This window comes from Pseudochaenichthys georgianus, chromosome 24 (genome assembly GCF_902827115.2).
Source record: "Pseudochaenichthys georgianus chromosome 24, fPseGeo1.2, whole genome shotgun sequence".
Taxonomy (NCBI): Eukaryota; Metazoa; Chordata; class Actinopteri; order Perciformes; family Channichthyidae; genus Pseudochaenichthys; species Pseudochaenichthys georgianus.
Window position 1 is genome coordinate 29,247,145 of NC_047526.1, and position 24,569 is coordinate 29,271,713.

Consider the following 24,569-nt stretch of genomic DNA (forward strand, 5'->3'; position numbering starts at 1 on the left):
GTCTCTTCTACATCAACACGTGTCCCCTCTTCTTCATGTCTCTTCTACATCAACACGTGTCCCCTCTTCTCCATGTCTCTTCTACATCAACACGTGTCCCCTCTTCTCCATGTCTCTTCTCCATCAACACGTGTCCCCTCTTCTTCATGTCTCTTCTACATCAACATGTGTCCCCTCTTCTCCATGTCTCTTCTCCATCAACATGTGTCCCCTCTTCTTCATGTCTCTTCTACATCAACACGTGTCCCCTCTTCTCCATGTCTCTTCTCCATCAACATGTGTCCCCTCTTCTTCATGTCTCTTCTACATCAACATGTGTCCCCTCTTCTCCATGTCTCTTCTCCATCAACATGTGTCCCCTCTTCTTCATGTCTCTTCTACATCAACATGTGTCCCCTCTTCTTCATGTCTCTTCTACATCAACATGTGTCCCCTCTTCTTCATGTCTCTTCTACATCAACATGTGTCCCCTCTTCTTCATGTCTCTTCATCAACATGTGTCCCCTCTTCTCCATGTCTCTTCTACATCAACATGTGTCCCCTCTTCTCCATGTCTCTTCTACATCAACATGTGTCCCCTCTTCTTCATGTCTCTTCTACATCAACATGTGTCCCCTCTTCTTCATGTCTCTTCTACATCAACATGTGTCCCCTCTTCTTCATGTCTCTTCTACATCAACACGTGTCCCCTCTTCTTCATGTCTCTTCTACATCAACATGTGTCCCCTCTTCTTCCTGTCTCTTCTACATCAACATGTGTCCCCTCTTCTCCATGTCTCTCCTACATCAACATGTGTCCCCTCTTCTCCATGTCTCTTCTACATCAACATGTGTCCCCTCTTCTCCATGTCTCTTCTACATCAACATGTGTCCCCTCTGTGTGAAGAGACTCTGAAAGTTTCAGGAACAAAGATTCTCTCTCTTTTTGTCCTGATCCATTTCTATAAAAACCTGTCTGAAAATGAGCTGATCAGATTTTGGCCACTTTATGATGTCATAACGATGTTTTGTCTTGTGTAACCATTAGCCAATCAGCAACCAAGGTAACCCCCCCCCCCCCTGAATCTCCTCTAGAGCACCATTGAGTTCTTTGTAACCAAATCTCTCTCAGAGGGGCGTGGGGAGGGGCTCCTTATTTTCATCTAAAGTAACAGACAGAGAAACAGGGCTGAAACAGAGGGGATTATGGGTAATGCTGCAATGATCTGTTTGGAGCCAAACACTTCGGAGACATGTTCTGTATATATCTGAGAGCTATAATGTATTGATGAAAGCCAGTATAACAAGGGACCTTTAAAAACAAATATGTGAGAGGTCCTGTTTGTCTTTCTCTCTCAGGTGGAGTTCGGCAGGCGGCTCTCTCCACCAGCACGTCCTTCAGAGGTTGTATGAGGAACCTGAAGATCACGAAGGCTTCTAAGACCATGGAAGTGCAGTTCAACAAGGCTCTGGAGATTAAAGGAGTGCAGCCTCTCTCCTGTCCCGCTGCAGCTGCATAACTGCTTCCTAAGAGCTTCCCCTTTGTTGTCCACTCAATAGAGCACTTCTCCAAGGGGCTACACATGTTCAACTGTTGCCGCTCTTCTCATGTCTTTGTTGTCTCCTCTATCGCTGCCTTTGACCCAGACATGTATCTCAGTGAACTTTTGAAGGAAGGATGTCTCTTTCATAATCGTTGACATAGAAAGTGGCGTGACAATGGACAGATTACAGTTACATTTAATTGACTCAAAGTATTGCTCCAAAGCATAGATGTCTTATTTGTTGGTTGCCTCGACTCCTATCTCCTCATGTCTCTTCCTTGCTTCCTGTGCTCTAGTAAGACACAAGAAAAGTAGGCAATGTAATAATAAAGGATGTGCAATCAGAGAAATTAGAACTTGCCTATAAACCTGCACTTCACAATGTTTTTATGTCAGTGTGTAAAGCCCTCTTTGCCTGGTGCCGTTCTGAAGAAGGTAACAGACTTTCAACCATGTTTTAGCACCCTCAAACGTTAACCCTTACATGTTCAGTATGAGACCCTGATTGTAAGACTCTGACAATAAATCTTATCATGGCTACACATTGAGGTCTCAGTGTTTTAATTGACTGTATACTTAGAGAAAGGTAATAGTATTAAGACCTGTGCTCACAGTATTCAAGCTAATTATATTTGTATTTAATATTAGATTTGTTTTAGTTAAAGTATATAATATATATATATGTACCCTTGTATCATAGACTTTTCTGGAAAGGATGAAAAAAGTGTGTCCTTCATAAACCTTGTGCGCTGAGAATTTGTAAATGTTTTCAATCCACATTGTAAAGTCATCACCTTATCTCTTGTCAACTTGCTTTTCAGATATCTTTAAATACCTTTGACATTCCATACTTAATCACTGGCATTCATAACTATAATGGAGAATTGTCAAACAAGCTGGATCTTGAAATGTTGAGGTACGCATTTGGAGGTACAAGGTTTTTGTAGGACACTATGGCGGTGGATTTTCTGCATGGTGTGGCTGAATAATACTTCAGCAGCTGTTTCTGAAATATAACCTTAATAGCATCAAACATATTGTCCTGTCCTTCTTTAAAACTGCAGAATATGACTAGTAGGGGAAGTTTGCAGGATTACAATTAAGATGACAGTAGTCTTTAAAGTTAAGTGATTTTAAGACTGATTTGATAAAGATTACGATTCAAGAGATGCTTGAAAAACAAACCTGTTGCTGCTTTTTACTGAAGCTCCACCAGGTGGTGCTACTTCACAGCTACTATGAAAGAGAAACCTAAATGCTCTGACTAGATCAACCACTGCTGCGTAATGAGGTTTAAGACAATTAACATTCCCAATATCTTACATTAGCAACAACTTCAGACCAACTACTGCTATAAGAATTTCAGTGGTGTTTCTCCTACCTAATTGCTATTTATTAAAAAGTAATAGCTTGCCATTCTTCGGAACATTTCAGAAAATATCTCCACAGGGCCTTAAAAAAAGTGTAAAGCTGATTTTATCGTACAGTATGTCCATTTATAATGGGTTTTTTAAGTAAGTCTAAAAAATCATGAAATAGTATGTCGACAAATATTATAGTATGTGAAAATAGATATATAGTAATTCAAAAAAACGTCATAGTGTACTGAAAAAGTCTTAAAAACATGAAAAGAAATATTATGTTGGTCGAACATTTGGAAAAACAGTCATAATATAATGTCTGAAAGGTGTCATAGTATAGTATAACCTTTTAATATATTATTTTGATCATCATTCATAATGTAAGGGAAAGGGTTCAAAAAGTATTCAATTTAGTTTCAGTATTCCTGCATCCTGTAACACTAAAATAAATGTTCCTGTAATTACTTCTGTGATGCACCAGAGGGCGCTATATCACTACAAGAAGAGAGAAGTACCTGTCAGACGGATCACAGTTCAAAAGTCGACTATTTGCTCCTTTTCGTGATTTCTTTGAGGCTGCTGGAAGAATGGAAACACATGAAATCACAGACCAGCTTCATTGTGCATTCCTCGTTTATTATCATGGTCCTCTTTACATTATGTGAGGATGGTTGGAGGTCAGTCCACTATAAACCTTGTTGTGGCCGCCTGAAGTGGAATGTTCAGAAGATTAAAGCCTAACATTATATCAGCACGCTCATTTAACACACTTTTGTAATATGATCAACCTGCTCTTACCTTGTGATGAAAACAAGATCACACCTCCGTTTGTTCAATGCTTTGAAGACATTCTCGTTAAAAATGACAGTGGCAGTGATAACGCGTGAAAGTAGAATTGTTGTAGATATGCTGAATAACCTAAGAAATAGATATAGAATATGTTGTGTGTGTCATAGGTGAAACGAAAAAATAATAATGTCCTGTTACCTGCTTTCCGGAACAACCTACTGTACAGGTCAAGGTCATTAGTTTGAAGGACATGTACACACACATTGTAACCGACTAAACCACTCTTGTACGAGCACAGGTTTTCAAACTTGTGCCATCCCACATGATCAAAAAGCTCATTTGCTAAAAAGCAGGTGTCCTACTCCACCTGTTTGAACATCAATGTGTGGAATGAGCAGAAGTTCAGCTCGAGAGTGCGGATATGTATACTTCCTCACTCTCTTTCCCTTATATCATCCTAGGGAATGACGTGAGATAAAACAGCTAGCTACAGCATTAATCTAAGTCTCATTTGCATTCCATGTGTGTATCACTGAAAGTAAAGCCTCTCCAGCCGCCATATAGCAACATGTGTGTAGATGGTACAGAAAAACAAAGTGACAACAAAGCCTGGCGTGGTGCAGGCTTTTGAGTAGAAAGAAGATTGTTTTTTCCTCTACACTGTGACAGCACTGTCCTGGTGTCAGGTCTGGTGACTTATTGCATGCTGTCAGTCCTCTTCAACAGATCTGAGGTGAGTTTCAAACATGGTGGCAGTCTGGGCTTGTTTTGGCGCCATCATCCGCCTCCCAAAGCCACACCCAACACCCCAGGGTCTTTTTCCAGCTGCTCCCCAGGGCCAAGCAGCTCTTCTGGGTACGGTTCCTCCTACTCTTCATCCAAGCCCGGTCAGGACGACTGCATGAGACCCGTCAGCCGTTTGCCCGTCAGCGACTTGCCCTGATGGGAGGCAGAGAGAGGGAGGGGGACAGCTGTCACCTTAAGAGCTTGACCAAGGAGCAGTGTGGGAGGGAAAGTAAAAGAAGAGAAAGACTGCAGAGACGTATCAAAGCGTTGGTGCTGGGTGGTAAGTGGACAACATGATGTTAAGTAATGATACCACAAGAAAATGCCTCCGTGGAGCAGTCATGAAAAAGTTAAAGAATTAAAAAAGGCATTGTAGTAGTATGTGGAAAATCTGAAAAAGTCACAGTATATAGACAAAATAAAGTACATTGAAAAAGTAATATTATAAGATGTTGAACAAATATAATATAACGAACATTTAGAGAAATGTCATGTTAATACGGAGCCCCCTAGGGGACATGGAGAAGAAGAAAAAATAAAATAAAAAAAAAATAAAAAGTTTTGCGAGATCTCGCAATACTTTTCATTTAGTACATTCCTGGTCAGTTCGGCTGCTACGGCAACACAGAAACCACAACAATGGAGTGGTTCATCGATTTTACTTTGAGCTTGGCCTTAAATATAAAGATATAACATCAGTGCTTGGCAATAGGCACGGGTTTCACACATAGACTGTATATATAAAAGGGTTTCACATAAGTGAAGACACCTCAAGAGAACACAGAGCGAGGGGACATGCACGTTCCTCTGAGCTGAGTTATTGACAGATTCGAATTTCGCGGATCAATAACTCATGAACATAACGTTGTAAAAATACAAACAACATGACTTTACAATCATAGCAAGGTAGACAACGAGCTACAGAGTCGTTTTTATCAGAACAGTTCGATACGCGCCGTCATCCGAGCTAAACATCAAGATTAGAATTGGTCACAATCTGCAGCTGGAGGAGGGAGAGAAGTGTTTAGGGACCGTCTACAAACTGCAACGGGGTTTTGCGATATCTCGCAAAAGTATTGCGAGATCTCGCAAAGGGGTTTTGCGATATAAACATTTTATTTTTATTTATTTTTCAAATAATTTATTTAATTTAAAGTCATTGTATAGTATGTAGAAAAAACGTCATAACGTCATGTTGAGACATTTGAAAGAAACTCATAGAATACTACATCACAAAAATCATGATAAATGTCATGAACTAGTTTGTCTGAAATGGTTAGGTCAATTAGTCATGGTGTAGCATGTCTTAAAATTGTCTTAAAAAAGTCATAGCATGTCGAAAAATGTGTAAAACGTCATAGCAGTGGCGTAGCCACCATAGGGCCAGGGTGGGCCCAGGCCCACCCAGTTTACTCATTGGCCCACCCTGAGAAAGCTTCGGTGTCATTTTAATTTTTTTTAATTTTTAATTTTTCTTAATTATTTTATTATTATTATAAAAAAATGTATTCACCCATTGAGAATATCCAAGCATTCAAAGTGAAATTCAAGTGAACAAATATTGAGTTTAATTAATGTTGTATATGTTTTATCCTCTGAACCGAACTCATTTACGGTAAAAACTGATTGTTGGTTCCGGCACGTGCCATAATAACGTGAGACAGGCAGAGAGCTGCCTGCAAAATAAATGATGGCTCAAAGTTCACTGATGAACTTTGGTTTTAAAAAGCCAGACTCCAAGAAGAGCCCCCACTGCCCTCATCTAGCAGCAATCTACACGATCATTTTCTGATAACGATGAAATAGCCCCGCCTCCCTCTCCCCACCTCTCCTGCTGCTGGGCTGTCAGAAGAAAAAACATGTTAACGGTAACTCTGCCGCACGGTTCCCTCGTCCCTTATAAGAGGCGGAGAGGTGGGTGTTTTTCATCTGCTGGTGGACAGTCCGGAGAGATATACACAGGGTTGGGTTGTAACGGAATACATGTAACGGAATACATGTAACGGCGTTACGTAAAGAGAATACAAAAATCTGTATTCAGCTGGCGTTACATTTGAAAAACGAGTAATCTGATTACAGTTACTTTCGTAAACCTGAAGTGAATACATTTTGTAATACTTATTGGAATTATTGGTGGAAAAGTTTCCTCACAAAATGTAATATTCATCAACTGTGTGCACACTGCACGGCGCTGCAGCATGTCTGTGAGCGAGAGAGAGATGCAGCGTGTCTGTGAGGCCCCGCCCCCGCACGCAGATGAGAGAGAGATCTCTTTTAAAATATATTGAAAGTTAGAAACGGAGATGGTTAGATACAATGTGAAAGATAACGTTTAGGTAGCATTTATTTATTGTCGAAATGATGACATTTATAACGGGATCAAATCAAAGTGAATGGCCTGCTGCTGCTGAAGGCAAGGGGTAAGTGACTGGAAACAGTTTTAAAAGTTATTACATTATTTCAGATAATAATAATACATAATAATGATAATTCATTCTATTTAGGGGCGCCTTTCAAAGCACCCAAGGATACCTTACAATTCATAACATATTCCAAGGAAAGGTTTTAAGACAGTACAAAGAATGCAGTCCGGGTGATGTTTTTTATGTGGGGTGCAGATGAGAGAGCTGTCCAGAATGACACCAAGATGTTTGTGTTTGAGTTCTTGATAAGCCATGAAAACAGTAAAATACGTGTCTCCTATTCACCAAGACACCCATCTGTTATGGAAAAAGAAAGTATTCCAAAAGTATTCTAAAAGCAATCTGCCACCGTTACCGACGGGGATTGTTGTTCGCTTCTGATGCGCAGAAGACAAATCTGGCCCACCCTATTTTTTACAGGCCCACCCTAAAGTACATGTCTGCCTACGCTACTGCGTCATAGTACAGTTTGTTACAAAAGATCATGAAAAGGTAAATAGAAAGTCATGGTATAGCAAAACACAGAAATGCTATAATATGTCAATCTGCTGACTTTTGAAAAAAACAAGTCCTTGTAATTGAATGAATGCAGTCGAAGAGTTATAAGCAGAGGGACACTCACCACACTGCGAGGTGAACTTCTCCAGAGAGGTGCGTCGGCCCCTGCTCCGTTCAGGCTGAGAGTCCAGGAGAAAAATCAACAATTCAGTGTTTAAATAGCATCTCACACACTTGAGCAGATGTGTTCACATTATTACAGATTAAGATAGGACCGTTTCTCCATTTCGTGTATTCTCGTCTGCCTGTAAAAACATGGGTTAGTATTTTGAGCAGTGTTCACGTAGGGACAAACCAAGTGAATAAAAGACCTCTCATTCCTGCCTCTCTACAAAGCGACCTGGTATATGACCTCACTTCCTGCCGTGTGCAATCACACATGGCGTACATCAGTGATTGACCTGCGGGACAAACAGACAGACGTGCTTACTTTCTTCTTTGCCATCAGCAGGTCCTGGTACACGTTGGGAGCGCAGGAAGCGTGTGTAGCTATCACTTTTCATCAGTTTGTAGATGTGGTCCTAAATGGGAAGAGAAAGAGACACGTGGGTTACATGCTTCCCAGGGCTTCTGTAAATCATCCTGAAACAGTGTTGTGTGAAACGTAAGGAGACAGTCGCTAAGGAAGGAACATGATGTGGCAAATTAGGAACTCACTGACAGGAAATGTGTAGCTGTAACTTTCCCTTTCAAGCCTGTAACAGGAGAGGGGTTTTGACAGAAACCCCACCAACCCCCAGACTCTTCTTCCCGTGTCTATCTCCCAGCGAGGCGTATTCTCTGTAACTCACTCCACAATATAAACCCATTAGTAGATATTGGTGAAGCGTGTAGGAAAGACAAAGAGTGGGATCGAGTTTCTGAAGAGGCACGCCTGGCACTGATCACCTGGAGAGATTTAAATTAAAGTGTGATATGGCCGTTCTGAACGGTGCTGAACTTAGTTCCCCGCAGAGAGAGAGAAGGTGGGGGAACTGCGCTTTGTGATTACTGTACACTCCATGGTATAGATCCGCTTCAAGAGGACTGGATGCCTATTTCATTGTTTTATGTGGCGAGAAACACTTTGCACTGGAAGGGAATGGTACATTTATTTCGATTCAAAGTGCTTTAGTCTTATTGTATCTTTCAAACATGTGTAACCTGTGTAAAGCTTGTCACTGCTGCTAGAACTAAATCATTTCCCAATTTGGAATAAATAAAGTATATATTTATCTATCTATCTATAAATTATCTATAGATAATACGAATTAAAGTAAGGGGAAATAGTATACAGGAATAAAATGCTATAATTAAAAGTCACAGTGCAGTCTGCAGTATTGATTTAAAACCCTCCTGTTGTCTTCGGGTCAAATCTGACCCGCTGTACTACTTTCATCAATCCTCATAACTTTTTTGTTTTACATTCGATTTGCATTCAGGCTTCATGATATCCTTCACAGAAGACATTTGAACATATACAATTGCTGATCACCACTTTTCATTCTTAAATTGTGGATGATTTAGTTCACCTTTGTAAAACCCCTGGGGTGGCCGGGGCAAATAAGACCGCCAGAAAGGAAAAGGAAGGAGGATACCAGCCTGGAGGCAGAGAACACACTACACACACACACACACCACACACACACACACACACCACACACACACACCAGCACACACACAACACACACACACACCCACACACACACACACACACACACACACACACACAGCACACAACACAACACACACACACACACACACAACACACACACACACACACTACACACACACACACACACACACACACACACACACACACTACACATCACACACACACACACACACACACAACACACACACACACCACACACACACCTAGAGGTTTCCCCCCCTTATGTGCCCATCCCCCCATGTGAATCACACCTGGCACACACACAGAACAATTTGATACATTTCCCGCTCTTATGTGCCCATCCCCCACATGGATCAAACCTGGCGCACGCAATACATGTTCAGTGTTTATTCTTTGTATATTTACTGCAGTTTTTCATGTGTACCAGTAGTCTGATACAATATTTACAGTTTGAAAGGGGTGTTCAATTAAATGTGGTGATGATTCATGGTTTTTGTGTTAATGTAATTAGCAGTTAAAACGGGACCGGTCAAATTAAGTAAGGGGGGAAACAAAGACAATAGAAGGGATACAGAAATGAGTATGTTTGTACTACTTGTACTAGTCTATAACCATTCTGTAGGCTTTATGTGTAGAGTTAAAATCTATCGATCCACCAGTGGACATTTGTCTTGTGATGTTTTCTGCATATTAAAAGGCAGTGGGTGTTTGTATTTGTGTGGTTTTATTGAATTTCACTTGAGCAAGACAGTTTAACCTTTAAGCTGAGAGAGAGAGTGGCATTTTAAACACATGGATTATTCTCTTGCTCTCTCTCTTCTGAATGCAATTTATAAATCATACTTGTGTATAATGTTATTTCTGTGAGTGGGCGAGCGAGGTTAATGAGGTTTTTAAATGGATCGGACCAATTATCTCTCAATTTTATAATGAACTGTTTCATTTCAACTGTGGATTTGAAAGAAAGTCCCTATAGGGGTAATATTATTGTTTGTTTACTACCACAGAGGCCTATAATGACAATGTTTCCCTGCTTTATGAATCATTTAATCTTGTTTTCAGAGATGGCAAAAGTACACACATCCATTAGAAGTACAGAATCTGATACTCTGTTTTAAAAATACTATACTAGAAGTACTGACTAAACTTCTTAACTCAAGTCAAAGTAAAGAAGTATGGGCTTTGAAATGTACTTAAATAAAAAGTACCCATAACCAGCAGCTGTTTTAAAGAGTAACCTGACCTCCCTTTATATTAATAGAACAATAATGTCATTGTTAGCTAATGAATGTTTCCATGCTGAACAACGGCAACATGACAACGTTTTCATTGGTCCCTCTTCTTTAGAGAAGACCAGGAAAATGATGGATACACGGACTCGTGTTCAAATCAATAGGCACGCAATGACTCTGAATAATAACGATCACGCCACCAAAACACACATTCAAACTAAAGGGACGAGCCTGTTTTGAAAAGTAAGAAGTAAAAGTAAAAATTATTCCGAAAATAAGTAGTGGAGTAAAGTACTGATACCAGAAACATTTACTTAAGTACGGTCAGGGGTGGACTGGCCATCTGGCATACCGGGCATTTTTCCCGGTGGGCCGACGTGCCTTTTGGGCGACACGTCATTTTCTTTTTTTTTTCTGAAGTCCCGGCCCATAAGACGGGTTATATTGGCCCTCTGTTTAAATGTTTTTAGTAATTGACACTGGGCCGGCCCAATCAAATCTTTAATCACCTCCCCCTTTGGGCCGCTCGGTGTGCATCATTAATCACGCCCCCAGGAGGGTGAGCCGGCCGTTGAAGCCAAACTTCCTTTTTTTTCGAGAAAAAAAAAAGTTCGAGTTAGAAATGGCGAAGGCGAAGGCCAAGCGAAAGGGAGAGCCAGAACAATTGCGGGCAAGCAAAAAGCAGGCCCTTCGTGCTGATGCTGCCGTTGTGTCAAAATAACCGACATGTTTAGTACAGGTGCAGGTCCATCTTCTTCTAACCCGTGGCCGATATTGGTGGTGAGGAAGATGATGAGAGGGATGAGAGAGATCAGCGCGAGTGGGGAGAGGAGGAGAACTCGCGGTAAGCAGAAGCTAAGAAAATTAGGAAAATATTATTATTAAGGTTATGATACTCTGTAGTTCTGGAACCCATTAATATCCCTTTGATGAAGCACTAATAAGACAAATATTATAAGAGAAACATTCGTTAGCCTCCAAGCTAGTAAGCTGGCTTTTTTAGGTTTCCCTGGTAAGTTAAAATATAGCTTAATGGGACTCTGATACATTGTCTCATTGAAAGTTAACCAAACATTCATGAACAATTACTGTCAGCTGGCAGCTTGTTTTGTTTAGTGTATTTACTTATTTGGTTATAAGGGCAACAGTGGTCTTTTGGGACCTGAAGAAAATGTTTATAGTCAGCTTGTTGTGGTAGTTTTGATTGACAATCTATAGAATGAATAATATAGAAATAGATAAAAAATGGAGGCACACATGTAGTTTTGACCATTAACTGTGTGGTATTGTTATGTCAATGCCTATTTGTATGGACCTCTATCAGGGAATCCATTCATTCTGTATCATCGTGTTGAGCCAGGTAGCATCCCCAGAGGAGGAGAGTGAGGAAGAGCAAAGAGCAGGAGGACATAGATTACTTTTGCCCGCCCCGAGCCATCTATGTTACAGATGTTTTTTAGAACAGCCCCCACAACAACATACCAGAAATCCAGTTGTGCAGACGGTATTCACCTGTAAAGATGGCACCAGCAGAAAGTGGCGTCATATTGCAAGGGATCGTCATATGTTGTTTTGTTTTGTATGTCTTTATAACTGGAATGTCAGATTGGAGGCACGCACACCAGCGTTACAGAGGAGCACAAAAAGAGCATTACACATTCAACCTGTGCTGAAGCTTTTTTCTTACGGTGCTCTAAAGCAGACATCGAAAGCATGTTTGCTGGCAGTCAGATGTCTGCTCATAGGGAACAAGTCCGAAAGAGGACGTCAGGTTTTGGGAGTATGGGTGGATGTGGTGAAAGTGCAGGCAGGTGGGAGAATGAGGGAGCATATATGCTAGCTGACAACACCGTGGACCACGGTTTAACTTTTTGGAGCTCATCCTTTTATTAGGGAAAGTATGATGTCTGGTTAAAAGAGCATCTGGATGATTGCGTAGGAGAAGAGCAAGGAAATTGCACCAATTCCAGTGGAACAAAAAGGTTAGAGGGTCTCTCATCCCCCTACTCTCCAAAACTACTGTTAACTCCATCATAGAAACTGTTCGTATTAGTCTAATCAAAGGAAGTATCTCCAGTGATGTCCAGAAGGCCGGAATGTCTTCTGTTCAGCTGGACACAACACAAGACATAACTTCTCAGGATCAGTGTTCAGTAATCTTAAATATGTCAATGAGACTGTGCAAGAGAGGTTGTGGCTTTAGTGAAGTGCCACGCATCCACCGGACAATACTTCAAGCATCTGAAACTGGACAAGGGCATGTGTGTATAGGTAATGCAACGGATGGAGCATCCAATATGAAAGGCCGGTACAAAGGATTTTCTGCACTGATGACCTCCCAGTCACCCACTCATGTCCATGTGTGGTGCTATGCTCATGTTCTTAATCTTGTCCTGGCTGAAACTACCCAAAATGTCATCGAATGTGGAACACTTTTCAACCTAATCAATGACATAGCAGTGTTTATCAGGGAGTCATATCAGAGCGTCAATCTGTGGGAGAAGAAACAAGCCCAAGAAAAGATGCCGTCGACTCATCCTGTAGACTCATCTGGTCCTATCTCTATCGTGTTGTCATAGAAAGGGGAGGCAGGGCAACTATAGGGTCCCCCCCCCCTTAAATTAACTAGAAGTCATCATTTAAGGGTTATTTTTAAAACTTTTCTTCTGGGGGGTGGGCATACCCCCCCAGACATTACATTACATTGCATTTAGCTGAGGATTTTATCCAAAGCGACTACAATAAGTGCGTTCCACCAGGAAGACACAACCTTGAAGAAAACAGAATCATAAAGTACATCAGGTTTCATAGAGCCAAACATTTCAAGTGCTACTCAACTGGCTTTAGATAAGCCAGTCCTTTATTAGTATATAAGTGCTTTGTTAACAATTCTATCGCTCGAAGTGGTAGTCGAAAGAGATGAATTTTCAGTCTGGAAGATGTGTAAGCTTTCTGCTGTCCTGATTTCAATGGGGAGCTCATTCCACCATTTTGGAGCCAGGATAGCAACCCACGTGTTTTTGCTGATGGGAACTTGGTTTGGCCTACCTGCCTGTCAGCCTTCCATCTGTGCACAAACTTATCTTGTGCCTCATTGGTCATGTGCGCGTTCGTGTGTGGTGGAGGAGGTGGCTCTGTAAGGATGTCTGAAGTTGGTGCATCATGGCATGTGGCTCATTAAAAAATAAGTACAGCTATTGTCTCCCTCTTGTATAACTGGTGCCCCACCTGCAGCAGGTAATGCAGGGTTGCCAACTCTCACGCATCTAGCGTATGACAACACGCTTTCACTCTCCATCTCACGCTCTCACGCTCTGCCAAAACTATTCTCAAGCCAAAAACAAGATGACACCGGTGATCTGTCTTTTGTTTGGTTATTTACAATGTTGAGTGACAGCTGCTCAAGTTGTTGATCCGCTCCCTCCCCGCCTCCACCACCATCAGACCCCCCTATTAGTGCTCGGTCACTGTTCGCTTTGTGAGAGGGTTTGAAGGTCTAATTTCTAATGATTGATAGTTACACATACTTGTTGTATGTATTAGTTTAGTTTGCCCCTGGTACGTAAAAAGGATTAATATAGCGTTTTTTTAAATATACTGAGTTATTCTTCTTGTCAATAACGCTACTATTGTTTGTTTTATGGATTTTGGCCGGCTGGGTCTAAATGCCAGGGCCGATTTGCTGTCCCAGTCCAAGCCCTGTGAGTACGGGGGTAACAAAGTATTTGTACTCCACTACTCCCACCTCTGCTTGTACATTTTAATAAATACATGTTATACCAATACATTTTAAACATACGGGATTCATTCTGTTAGCTCAAAAGCACTGCAGTACGTTGTGTTTCCCCACCTGTGCGTCCTCGTAGCTGTACCGCCCGGGGGTCCTTCAGGTTCTGGCTGGTGCGCTCGTAGCTGTTGTGAGTCCAGGTTGATGGAGCTGGGTGCTCCCTTCCGCCAGGAACTCGGCCCAGATGTCCTCCGCCCGCTTGAGCCACGTCCTGCTGAGGCCGCCTCTTCATGTCCTGCAACCGCCAGCCAGAACCTGCAGTACAGAGCACATTCACTTCAGATATTATGCAGCTTAAAGAGGGTCCAAACCAACCTGATCTGCAGGCAAGAGATAAGGTTATTTTACAAATAATTTGACCACTTTGAACGTTAAGTGTTTCTCAAACTTTTTCATACCAAGGCCACTTAACCAATAAAAAAAACACTCGCGGACCACCTAACTTCACAAATATCCAAAATCACATCGTTTTTCTAGAACAGATTACAAATCGCCTGAATATGGTACAAACAAGTGGCAAGATGTGTGATGAAGGTGTTGCGCGGGGCTATATCATGCAATTGAAAGTGAAACTTAAGGCCCTGACACACCAAGCAGTCACCAGAGGACTAGCCGACGCTGAAGTCGGCTGTTGCCTGGCCGTGTTCTCCCTGCGTTTTGGCCATGTGTTGCACGGGAACACACCGCACCGACTTGAGTGCGTGAGTGGCAATAACTCTCCTTACCAGCAGGCGGCGGTAGTGTGTATTCGTCTCTCGTCCTCTCCTGGATCAAGGTGATGAGCAGGTCTTCGTTTGCATCATTCCAGATCGCCATGATGAGATGAAAATGAATAGCAGTCCGTGTGTGCCTTCTTAAATCGTTTGTTTACGTCCCTCCCTTCCGCTTCGCTTCTCATGCACTGATTTGCTAGCTGAACAGCCAATCAGAGTGATTATTTGGTCCGACTGCCAGACCCGATGCATGGCCGATTCAACATGTTGAATCGGCCATGCATCGGGTCTGGCAAGTCCAAATAAGGCGTGTCACGGTCGACGGTGCGGGACACACCAACCTGACTACGGCGCCGCGAATGCCCGACAGCCTCTGACTCCCAAAATCGGGTTGGTGTGTCAGGGCCTTTAAGCTCGCTCCATTGCGGAGATATTCCCGCGAGAGTGTGGAAAAACTCAAATTAATTAATTTATTTCAAATGTGAAATGTTACCAATATACTCACGGACCACTAGGGGGCGCTCACGGACCACAGTGGTCCGCGGAACCCACACTTTGAGAAGCACTGAATGAGATCATTTGACTTGTCTTCGTTAAGAAAACAAGCTTTACTTGAAGGACCAGTTTGTAGGTTGTATATATTGGCACACTGGTAAATATAATATTTGTAACTATGACCAGTGGCGGCGCCAGGGTATGGCTGGGGTAGGCTACAGCCATACCAAGAAATGGCTTATCCCTACCTTAGCCCGACCATGGAAAAGTATGTTAAAGTAAGCATGTTGAGAACACGGATTGCGAAAATCTACCGGTCGTGTCCACAACACATAAACTGATCCTGCTGTAACAACAAGTGCACGTTACTGACGCAATATGGTTGAGACCATTCGGGCTTATGCTAGAGGGGTGCAAGGAATAGTCTAAGTAGTGGGGGAGTTGTATACACTAAAGGTGTGAAAATTCTCTCGCGTTATAATATCAGCGCGGCCACGGTCAGATCAAAATGCCTCCAAATGCAATTTGAATGTCTATATTTGAATAGACCTACAGCCAATCAGAGCAACGAAACGTTGGGTCTGCTGCGTCATGCATTACTGATACGTCACGTTCACAGTGAAAAGTCCGCAAACTCGCGCCGAGTAAATTGCAGACAGACAGCAGAACTTCTAGGAGTAATTGTTTATTTCGGATGGATAGATTTGTTCTTAAACGCCCTCGCATTGAGGTACAAGTCGAACAGGTGCCAGAGTCACACGACCCACCTGAAGAGTGAATAGTGAGTTTTGAATATATTTTGTAATAATGGGTCATTTGAAAAAGTGTTTTGTATGACAATAGAGACACAGGCCACCTGTTGTGTGCTGTGTCTGTCTCTCTCTGTTTACCTGTGTCTGACTGTGTCTCTCTCTCTGTCCCTCTTCGTGTCAATTCTATATGCCAACTTTTCTTGTTTCTGCCGCTGCGTAGCATGTTGTAAAACGTGGAATTAGCAGAATAGGCTATTGTATTGTTTAACTCACACCTGTTGCTCTCGATGTAATTTAGCTGATAAAAGGAGACTAATAAAAGCTAATAAAAGCCTCACGTGTGGCGTTTCACTGTCAAGGGGTGCGATATAGCGTGAATGTAATATATTACAAATACTGACTTGAGCCCCACCACTGTATGAGTTAGCCCTACCATAGATTACCCAACAAAATACTCTGGCGCGCCACTGACTATGACTAATTAAATCTTCACAGAGATAGGTGAGAGAAACCTGTAAAGAGGGACTTCAAATAGCCACAACGGCATTAACGCATTTATTTTGAATAATTCACTGAGGCTTTCCCAGATAAGAGGGAAGCAGGTAATACACCGTGTTGGCCAGCAGGGGCAGCAGAGAGCCACTCAAGTGCCTTCGGCATGAGTTTGTATCTATATTAGTCTGTTGATCGCGTCCAGAGATAACATATAATACAGAGAGAAAACACTCTGGAGTGAGAGAGAGAACAGCTGCTTCTCTCTCTCATCTCCACTTCTCGCCCTTGTCACTCTCCCTCAGTAATGCTCTCCAGAAGGCTGTGTGTGTGTGTGTGTGTGTGTGTGTGTGTGGTGTGTGTGTGTGTTGGTGTGTGTGTGTGTGTGTTGTGTGTGTGTGTGTGTGTGTGTGTGTGGTTGTGTGTGTGTGTGTGTGTGTGTGTGTGTGTGTGTGTGTGTGTGTTTTCTCCCCCTGTAGCTTAGGGCATCAACAACCTTCACGTTATCTCTCACAGTTTATCCCCAGAAGAGTCTGAGGTCTCTTCCTCTTCCTCTCCCTCTCTCTCTCTCTGGCTTTTAGAGGTGCTAATTCTAGCTCACACTCACGCACGCATCACAAACACACACAGCGGAATTTAAGCCGAAACACAAAAGTAGATACTGTATATCTAAATGAGGTGTACATGTAATATCTGTACGCAACAACTCTGTGAAATCTTGCTGAGAAAAACGTATTTATACTTTCAAATGCAACAAGGTTCATTGTTGCTGCTCTTGTCTGTCTCTCAGAGTCTGTTTTCCTCATTGTGTTCAAGGTACATACCATATCTTTTGTTCTGGGAACCGGAACATCTTTCTCTTGTGATGTGTTTCTTCCCATGTTTACTGTGTGCCAGTGGGTTGAGATGATAGTGTGGAACCAAACAATGTCAAAGGGAATGTTTTCAGAGCAGTAAAAGCTGCTGTCTGCTGTTGTTCTCTTCTTACAAGAAAACAAGGACAAGAAAACGATGCTATACTGTACTTGTTGTTTTCCTAAAGCAGAATAAACTATCCCTTTCTCCACAACAACCTTGACAAAGTTGACAACCGCTGCGCACCGCAAGATGTGTTCATATAGGAATTGTAAAAGTTCTCATGAAATGGAAAAGATAGCCAGAACATAAAAAGGATTAAAGAGGATTATTGAAGCATCTCCGTTGCTTACCGCAGGTTTTCGGAGCTGAACTCTGACTCCAGGAACTTGAGGAAGAGCTCCTGTCCCGCCGGATCCTTCAGCGCCTCCTCCAGAGAGAACCCCCACTTCTTCACCCGCTGCTGACTGGGCTCCTTACTGGGAGAGAGGGGAGATACAAGAGAGTATAAACATCCACCTGATGCTTGAACAGGAAGGCCACGATAGAATTGAGATTAGAAATTACAAGGGAATTGTGAATAAATGCTAAGTGGTGCTGACGTGAAAACAGAGGCAGGAATACATCTTAAAAACCTGATTTGCTCTCAGTCATCTAAGTGCTGATGGTGATGCGAGATTGGTGTCGGGAAAGCAGCGCATTATGCCAACGTTCATCTGAAATCAATCCGTTTTAATCTCTGCAGGGAATATATTTCCTCCTTTCATGCAATTAATCTATCCGTCTGAATTATTCAACTACAGTACATTAGGCACAATTATTATACGTCTGCTCTAATTAATTCCTGCCTAATTCAGAACAGGCCGGGAGTGCGGAGCAGAGTGCAAGTGTTGAGAGCTGCAGCTCCTCTCTACAGAAAATACAAAACAAAATGAAACTACTTTCAACAAAACAACTCTGCAGTCAACATTTCAGGATCAGGAAACAAAGTAATTTTCTATTTAAAAAGGTCAGATTTTACCCCACGTAAAACGTAATAAACATAATGACATCACGATGTAACTCACACGCTCATATTGGCCAGCACTCAAACCCATTTTACGTGATAGGCTAAGGGGCGGGACATCTTTAAGCGGCTGACCAATAACAACAGAGCCGGCCGGCTAACCAATCAGAGCAGACTGGGCTCTGGTTTCAGACAGAGGGTGAAAAGAGGTGCTGCAGCCCCAGGGCAGGGATGGAGAACAATCATAGGCTTTTTGAACCATTAAGACCCTGATAATGAGAACAATATGTCTCTATCATTTAGGAGTGAAGTGTCCATTGGGATTTGAAAACGTCGTGGTTTTGTACCTGCCTCCAGTTTCCCAGAGGGAGGGGTCGTCGCTGGTCCAGGGATTAGCCGGTTCCTGAGCCGTCACCAAACTGGTCGTAGTCCATGTACTGGTCGGTGTAGCTTATCAGACTGACACACACACACACACACACACACACACACACACACACACACACACACACACACACACACACAACACACACACACAACACCACACACACACACACACACACACACACACACCACACACACACACACACACACACACACACACACACACACACACACACACACACACACACACACACACACACACACACACACACACACACACCACACACACACACACACACACACACACACACACACACACACACACACACACACACACACACACACACACACACACACACACACACACACACAGAGGACAGGGCAGATGAATCATCAAGTTAAGAGAGAAGGTGTGCCATGGCCATTTGTTCAATGAGATGAATATGTCCTGTTTACCTGAAGGCTTTCAGGAGATAATTGAGTAAATTATGCAGAAACAAATCGTGAAGCAGGAGCATCTGTTCTGATCAAAAGCTGAGATGTGAACCTCCTGCCTCTCTTTGATAGTCTGAGACAAACACAAACCGAGAGACGCAGCGCAGAAGAAGAAGAGGCATCAACAACAGCAGGGCTCTGAACATGTTGTAATGATCACAGTCTAAACCGTCATTTAATAATCTGCTATAACAGATTGTGATTTCTTTCCTACGGTACGTTAGTCACTCTAGCATTCTTCAAAGAATACACTTTGACGGCTCTTAATCAAAGCTGTCGTTTGCAAACATAGCCGGCTAATTCTACAGTTTTAGCAACACTAAATCAAATGGAGGATGTGAGACAATCGAGACCAGGGTGTAGATGTAATGACAAACACTGGTCTCAGATCAATGCATCGTAAAGTATGCAAGAATCAGGACCAAGCCCGGCGACAACCTGAACAGAATCCATGCAAACCCGCACTCTGTTTAGTGTTCATGCACTCTCAGAATTGTGCATGTGTTCAGTTGAATTAAAGTAAACCGATATGTTCTCCTTACCTTTAAAGCTTTGCACCTCAGTCGTTTGCATCCAGAGGAATACACTCCAAATGAAAAGTCAAATCTATTCAACTGGAAGTGAAGCATCGTCCTGTGAGAGCCTGCCCAGTGTGCATCCATCAGGTTTGATCATGTCTAACAGATTAGCTACAAAGACTGCGTGTTATCATAAAACCCTTTTCATCAAATCAGGATGTTTGCACTCGTAAATTGTTCTATTGAATCTTTACTTGTGCATGGACTTCAATAACTGTGTCTTTAGCTTCATCCACGACTTTTATTCGTCATACTTTTGAGACAAATTGAACCGAAACCACGCTTCAACAAACCGCTGTCCACTCGCATGTTAAACATATGTTCTCTCCATGCAGCATTTGTTCACATCATATGTTTTCTAATTTCAACCTTAGCTCAATCAACAGGAAACACTTCAACCAACATGAGTAGCATGTGCCCACTCGCCCAAAGAGTGATCATACTTCAGAAATGATTCCTAATGTGAAGTGATTTGTAAGTAGAACGATGATGCGAGTAGTTTAATCGCCCAACAACACGACTGATGTTGTGTGACTTGTTGTTATCCGCTCCGTTGAGCACAAATTCAACTCTGTAGAGGAGTCAGGAGGTCAAAGGGTCGGAGAGGCGGAGCAGTAATCACAGTTTCTGCTCCGCTGGAAGCTACGGCTCACCGACCGACTGAGCAGACGATGGGAACGACAGGGAAGCAAACCGAGCAGAGTCTGCCAGACATGAGGGGGGGCTAGAAAGGCAAGTGTATTTAAATAGCCCCTTTCAACACAAGCATCCGGACTCAAACCACCAGACTCAGGGACAGCTTCGTCCCACAGGCCATAAGACCATGAGACACCTGAACTTTGAAACAACATCCATAACATTCATCTGGCTGCTACTTAGACATTATTATCTAATATATCATATTCCAATCACTTGTATAGACTCTTATTGCACTATTTCACTTTTTGTATTTACTACTTACTTGCACTATTTCTTCTGTTTTTCTGTGTTATTGTGTTGCACTGTTGGAGGACCCTGGGACCTAAGATGTTCATCGTCATGACTACAGCTATGTTCGTATGACCAATAAAAGCCTTGAACCTTGAGGTAATTCAAAGTGCTTTATAAAAATAAAAGACATTAAGAAAATGGCATTTAAAAACAGTCATTAAAAAGAAAAGATAATAAAATAAACATTAAAAGATAAAATACATGAATAAAAGTTTACAGTGCAGTTTAAGATGTGAATTGTTTAATTAAAAGCAGCGGCAAAAAGAAAAGTCTTCAGCCGTTGAAAGACCTTTACGAGCAGGCAAATGTGTTTTTGCCGGACAATGTGGACACAATAAGAAGAAGGGCTCCACAGCTTAACACAATGAAAACAATAAGCCCATAATGAATGTAAGATTTGTGAAGCCTACACTTTGTGCTTTAAGGCTGTGGCAACCCTTAAACCCCTTTCATATTTTATTAATCTACCTGTACAATGTGATATTTATTTAAACAAATCTACTTGTTTCAAATATCCAAGTGCAGTTTTCAGTGTTCTATCGAGTGCAGCAATAGGATGAAATGCTTCTTGTTTAACACTGTATCATAAAAATCCTACGGCAATGGCTTTTCCCCTTATTTTTATGAAGGTGCATTTTAGGACTGCAGCCAAAAGAAGAATCTCGCAGTGCCCACAGAGCATTTCTGTTTTTATCGTCACTTCTAATATCTCCTCTTCACAATTTCAAATACAAATGAAAAGATCAGATATAGCATCCTTTATGTTTCCTTTCTGTTGCATTGGCTGTGGCATAGATGGGAGTGACATGGATGCTGGCCTGTGCCTTGACCTTTGACCCCTATTCCAAATTGCAGAATGGGGGAAATGAAGAGGCGCGTTCACACCGCAGTACTTTTCCCACTTTAGTTCCGAAATGTCGCTTTCACACTTCACACCAAACAAATCCGGAACTAAAATGAGTTGCTAGAGAGCAGGTACTTTCGTGGGAGAAAAAGGTTCCTATGTCTGATTGGCTGGGCGGAATGCAAACCACGCCCCGTAAAACTCCCAAAAAGTTAGTGAAGCTGCCATTTTATTATCCTTCCTTGCATTAGCATTATTAGCATTAGCATTAGCCCAATAAAACATGGGAGCGGTGGAGATGAGGAGGTGTCGGCGTTCTGGCGATTTACTCGGAAGGCTTCAGTAGAAGCTGCTGGGAGTCCCAGCATCTTCTACTGAAGCCAGTCCCCAACTCCGGGGACTTCCGGCCGAGGACTTTGGGCGGCAGTATACTCCGTGAAGTGGTTTGCGGCCTGCCAGTAAACCCAAAGCAGAAGAAGAAGAAGTGACGTCAGCGGCTTCATTTGTCTAATCCTCCCCCAGGGACTTTTTCCGGTGTGAACGCGATCTGTACTTAATCATGAGAACTAAAGAGTTCTCATGAACTAAGTTCTGATGAACCTTTGTGGGAAAAGTACTGCGGTGTGAAAGCGCCTAAAGACATCCATGGAGAGAAAGCAGAACCTACTAAACCCTGCACCCGAGTCAGACCCTTACACAAACATCAACGGCACAAAGGCTGTAGAAGTAAAGCTCTTCTTATGTGTCCATGACTGATAAACCAGCAGAGGTACAGATGAGGTCTCACAACAAGGCTCCTCGATACACCACTGCTCTACAGTCTCACAACAAGGCTCCTCGATACACCACTGCTCTACAGTCTCACAACAAGGCTCCTCGATACACCACTGCTCTACAGTCTCACAACAAGGCTCCTCGATACACCACTGCTCTACAGTCTCACAACAAGGCTCCTCGATACACCACTGCTCTACAGTCTCACAACAAGGCTCCTCGATACACCACTGCTCTACAGTCTCACAACAAGGCTCCTCGATACACCACTGCTCTACAGTCTCACAACAAGGCTCCTCGATACACCACTGCTCTACAGTCTCACAACAAGGCTCCTCGATACACCACTGCTCTACAGTCTCACAACAAGGCTCCTCGATACACCACTGCTCTACAGTCTCACAACAAGGCTCCTCGATACACCACTGCTCTACAGACTTAATAAAAGGGAGGTCAGCATCAATGTGTCTATAGAGAGAGAGCCTCTGAATGAAAAAGGATGGTGCCTCCTTCACAAGGTAAGACATACTTGCTCAGTGTTTGTGTGAGAGTTTAGTTTACCTTTCAGCCACTTTAGACATCTTCATACGGTGACGATCAATCTGGGTGTTCAGGAATAAGATCTGAAAGAGGACACGACAGATGGCAGTGTTTGCTGATTTTGTACGAGAACAGCAAACAAACCGGAAAGTAAACGTCTTCTAAAATAACAGTGGAGGACAAGTATAACTCTATTGCTACAATAGGAGAGAAGGACCATGTTTGAGTTGGTTGGCAGCTTCGGTGGAAATGTAAGTGCTACTGTTTCTTATTATTAGGACCTATGTTCCCATGAGCCAGCTGCATCTGTGCATCTGTGCTTGTCTTGTTTTGTTGTGGAGAAAATCAATCTCTCTTTGTGCGAGAAAGTAGTTCCTGCCAAACGTACATACTGTAGCAGAGTGCAAAATGCAGTGGAGAGACTGTACATGTTCTATGGAATGCTTAAAATTAAATGATGGAGTAAAAATGATATAGCAACTAAAGTTTTTCTTTACATGACTTTCTCGCAAATACTTCATAGACACATTTGTACCTCTTTCTCCACGTCCTCTTTGGTGCCCTTCCTGCAGTGGTGTGAGGGAGTGTGTATGGGGCTCTGAGACTGGGTTCCCTCCTCCACCAAACCATACACCGACTGAGAGTTTGAGGAGAGAGGAGAAGTGGGAGGAATAAAAGAGACGTGCATCGTGTACTTATTATTGTCTTAAGGCACAAACACAACGGATACATTTCAGTTATTAAATGTGATTGCTGCATTAGTCATCTAATCTAATAATAATTTTGAGTATTTTCAGGACAACACCTTAACACCTTTGTCAATGGAGGTTATACCTTCTTAACTCTATGGGGGTTCTTCATGCGTCTACATTTCCTGATGTCCATCTCTGTCGTGTTCACACATCCAGGCTGAAGGAAACGTGAGCAAAACAACATTACAGTCACAGAGTCATTTTGATTCCAAGTAACCCCAAAAAGAGCTGTAGAATAATCGAGAAGAGGCAGTTTGCTCACCACCGGTCTGTGCACGTCCCAGAAGGCTCTCTCCTGGCTGTCCAGGATCTTCCTCTCGGTTTTATCCTTTTTCCTGTCGATCCTGCACATGAGATCAGTCAGAGTGAGACATACAGCATGCATCAACATGTAGCAATTGAATCAGGATGGAAGGATGAGAAGGACGAGACGGGGAAAGAGACAGTCTGGAGATCGTTTCTGAGTGTGTGTGTGTTTGTTTGTACTGCTACTTATGTGTTCATACTGCTGCACCTCCAACATTTGGTAGGCTCTGTAGACAAATCTTAAAGCATGGACGGTATTCCTCTGTGCAATGCTGATGGTTACGTACTGTTCAATTACCATTAGTCCACTACATGTGCTAATGTACAGGAGGCTGCACACATGGCATTACTACAGAAGAAACCATTACATGTGCTACTACAAAGTAACCAATAGTAAATGGACTTAAAGACTTTTACTTGAGCTAGTGTTTCTTTTTACGCAAGTAAAGTATCTGAATATTCAAGACAACCTGACGAAATTGTAACTCATGAAACAACCTAAACACCTAAAAGGATTGA

The 24,569-nt window shown here is 42.5% G+C and overlaps 1 pseudogene; it reads right to left on the reverse strand.

Moving 5' to 3' along the window:
* Window positions 1-7,813: 7,813 nt before the first annotated feature.
* Window positions 7,814-24,569, reverse strand: part of LOC117439665 (regulator of G-protein signaling 6-like) — a 93,036-nt pseudogene continuing 76,280 nt past the window's right edge.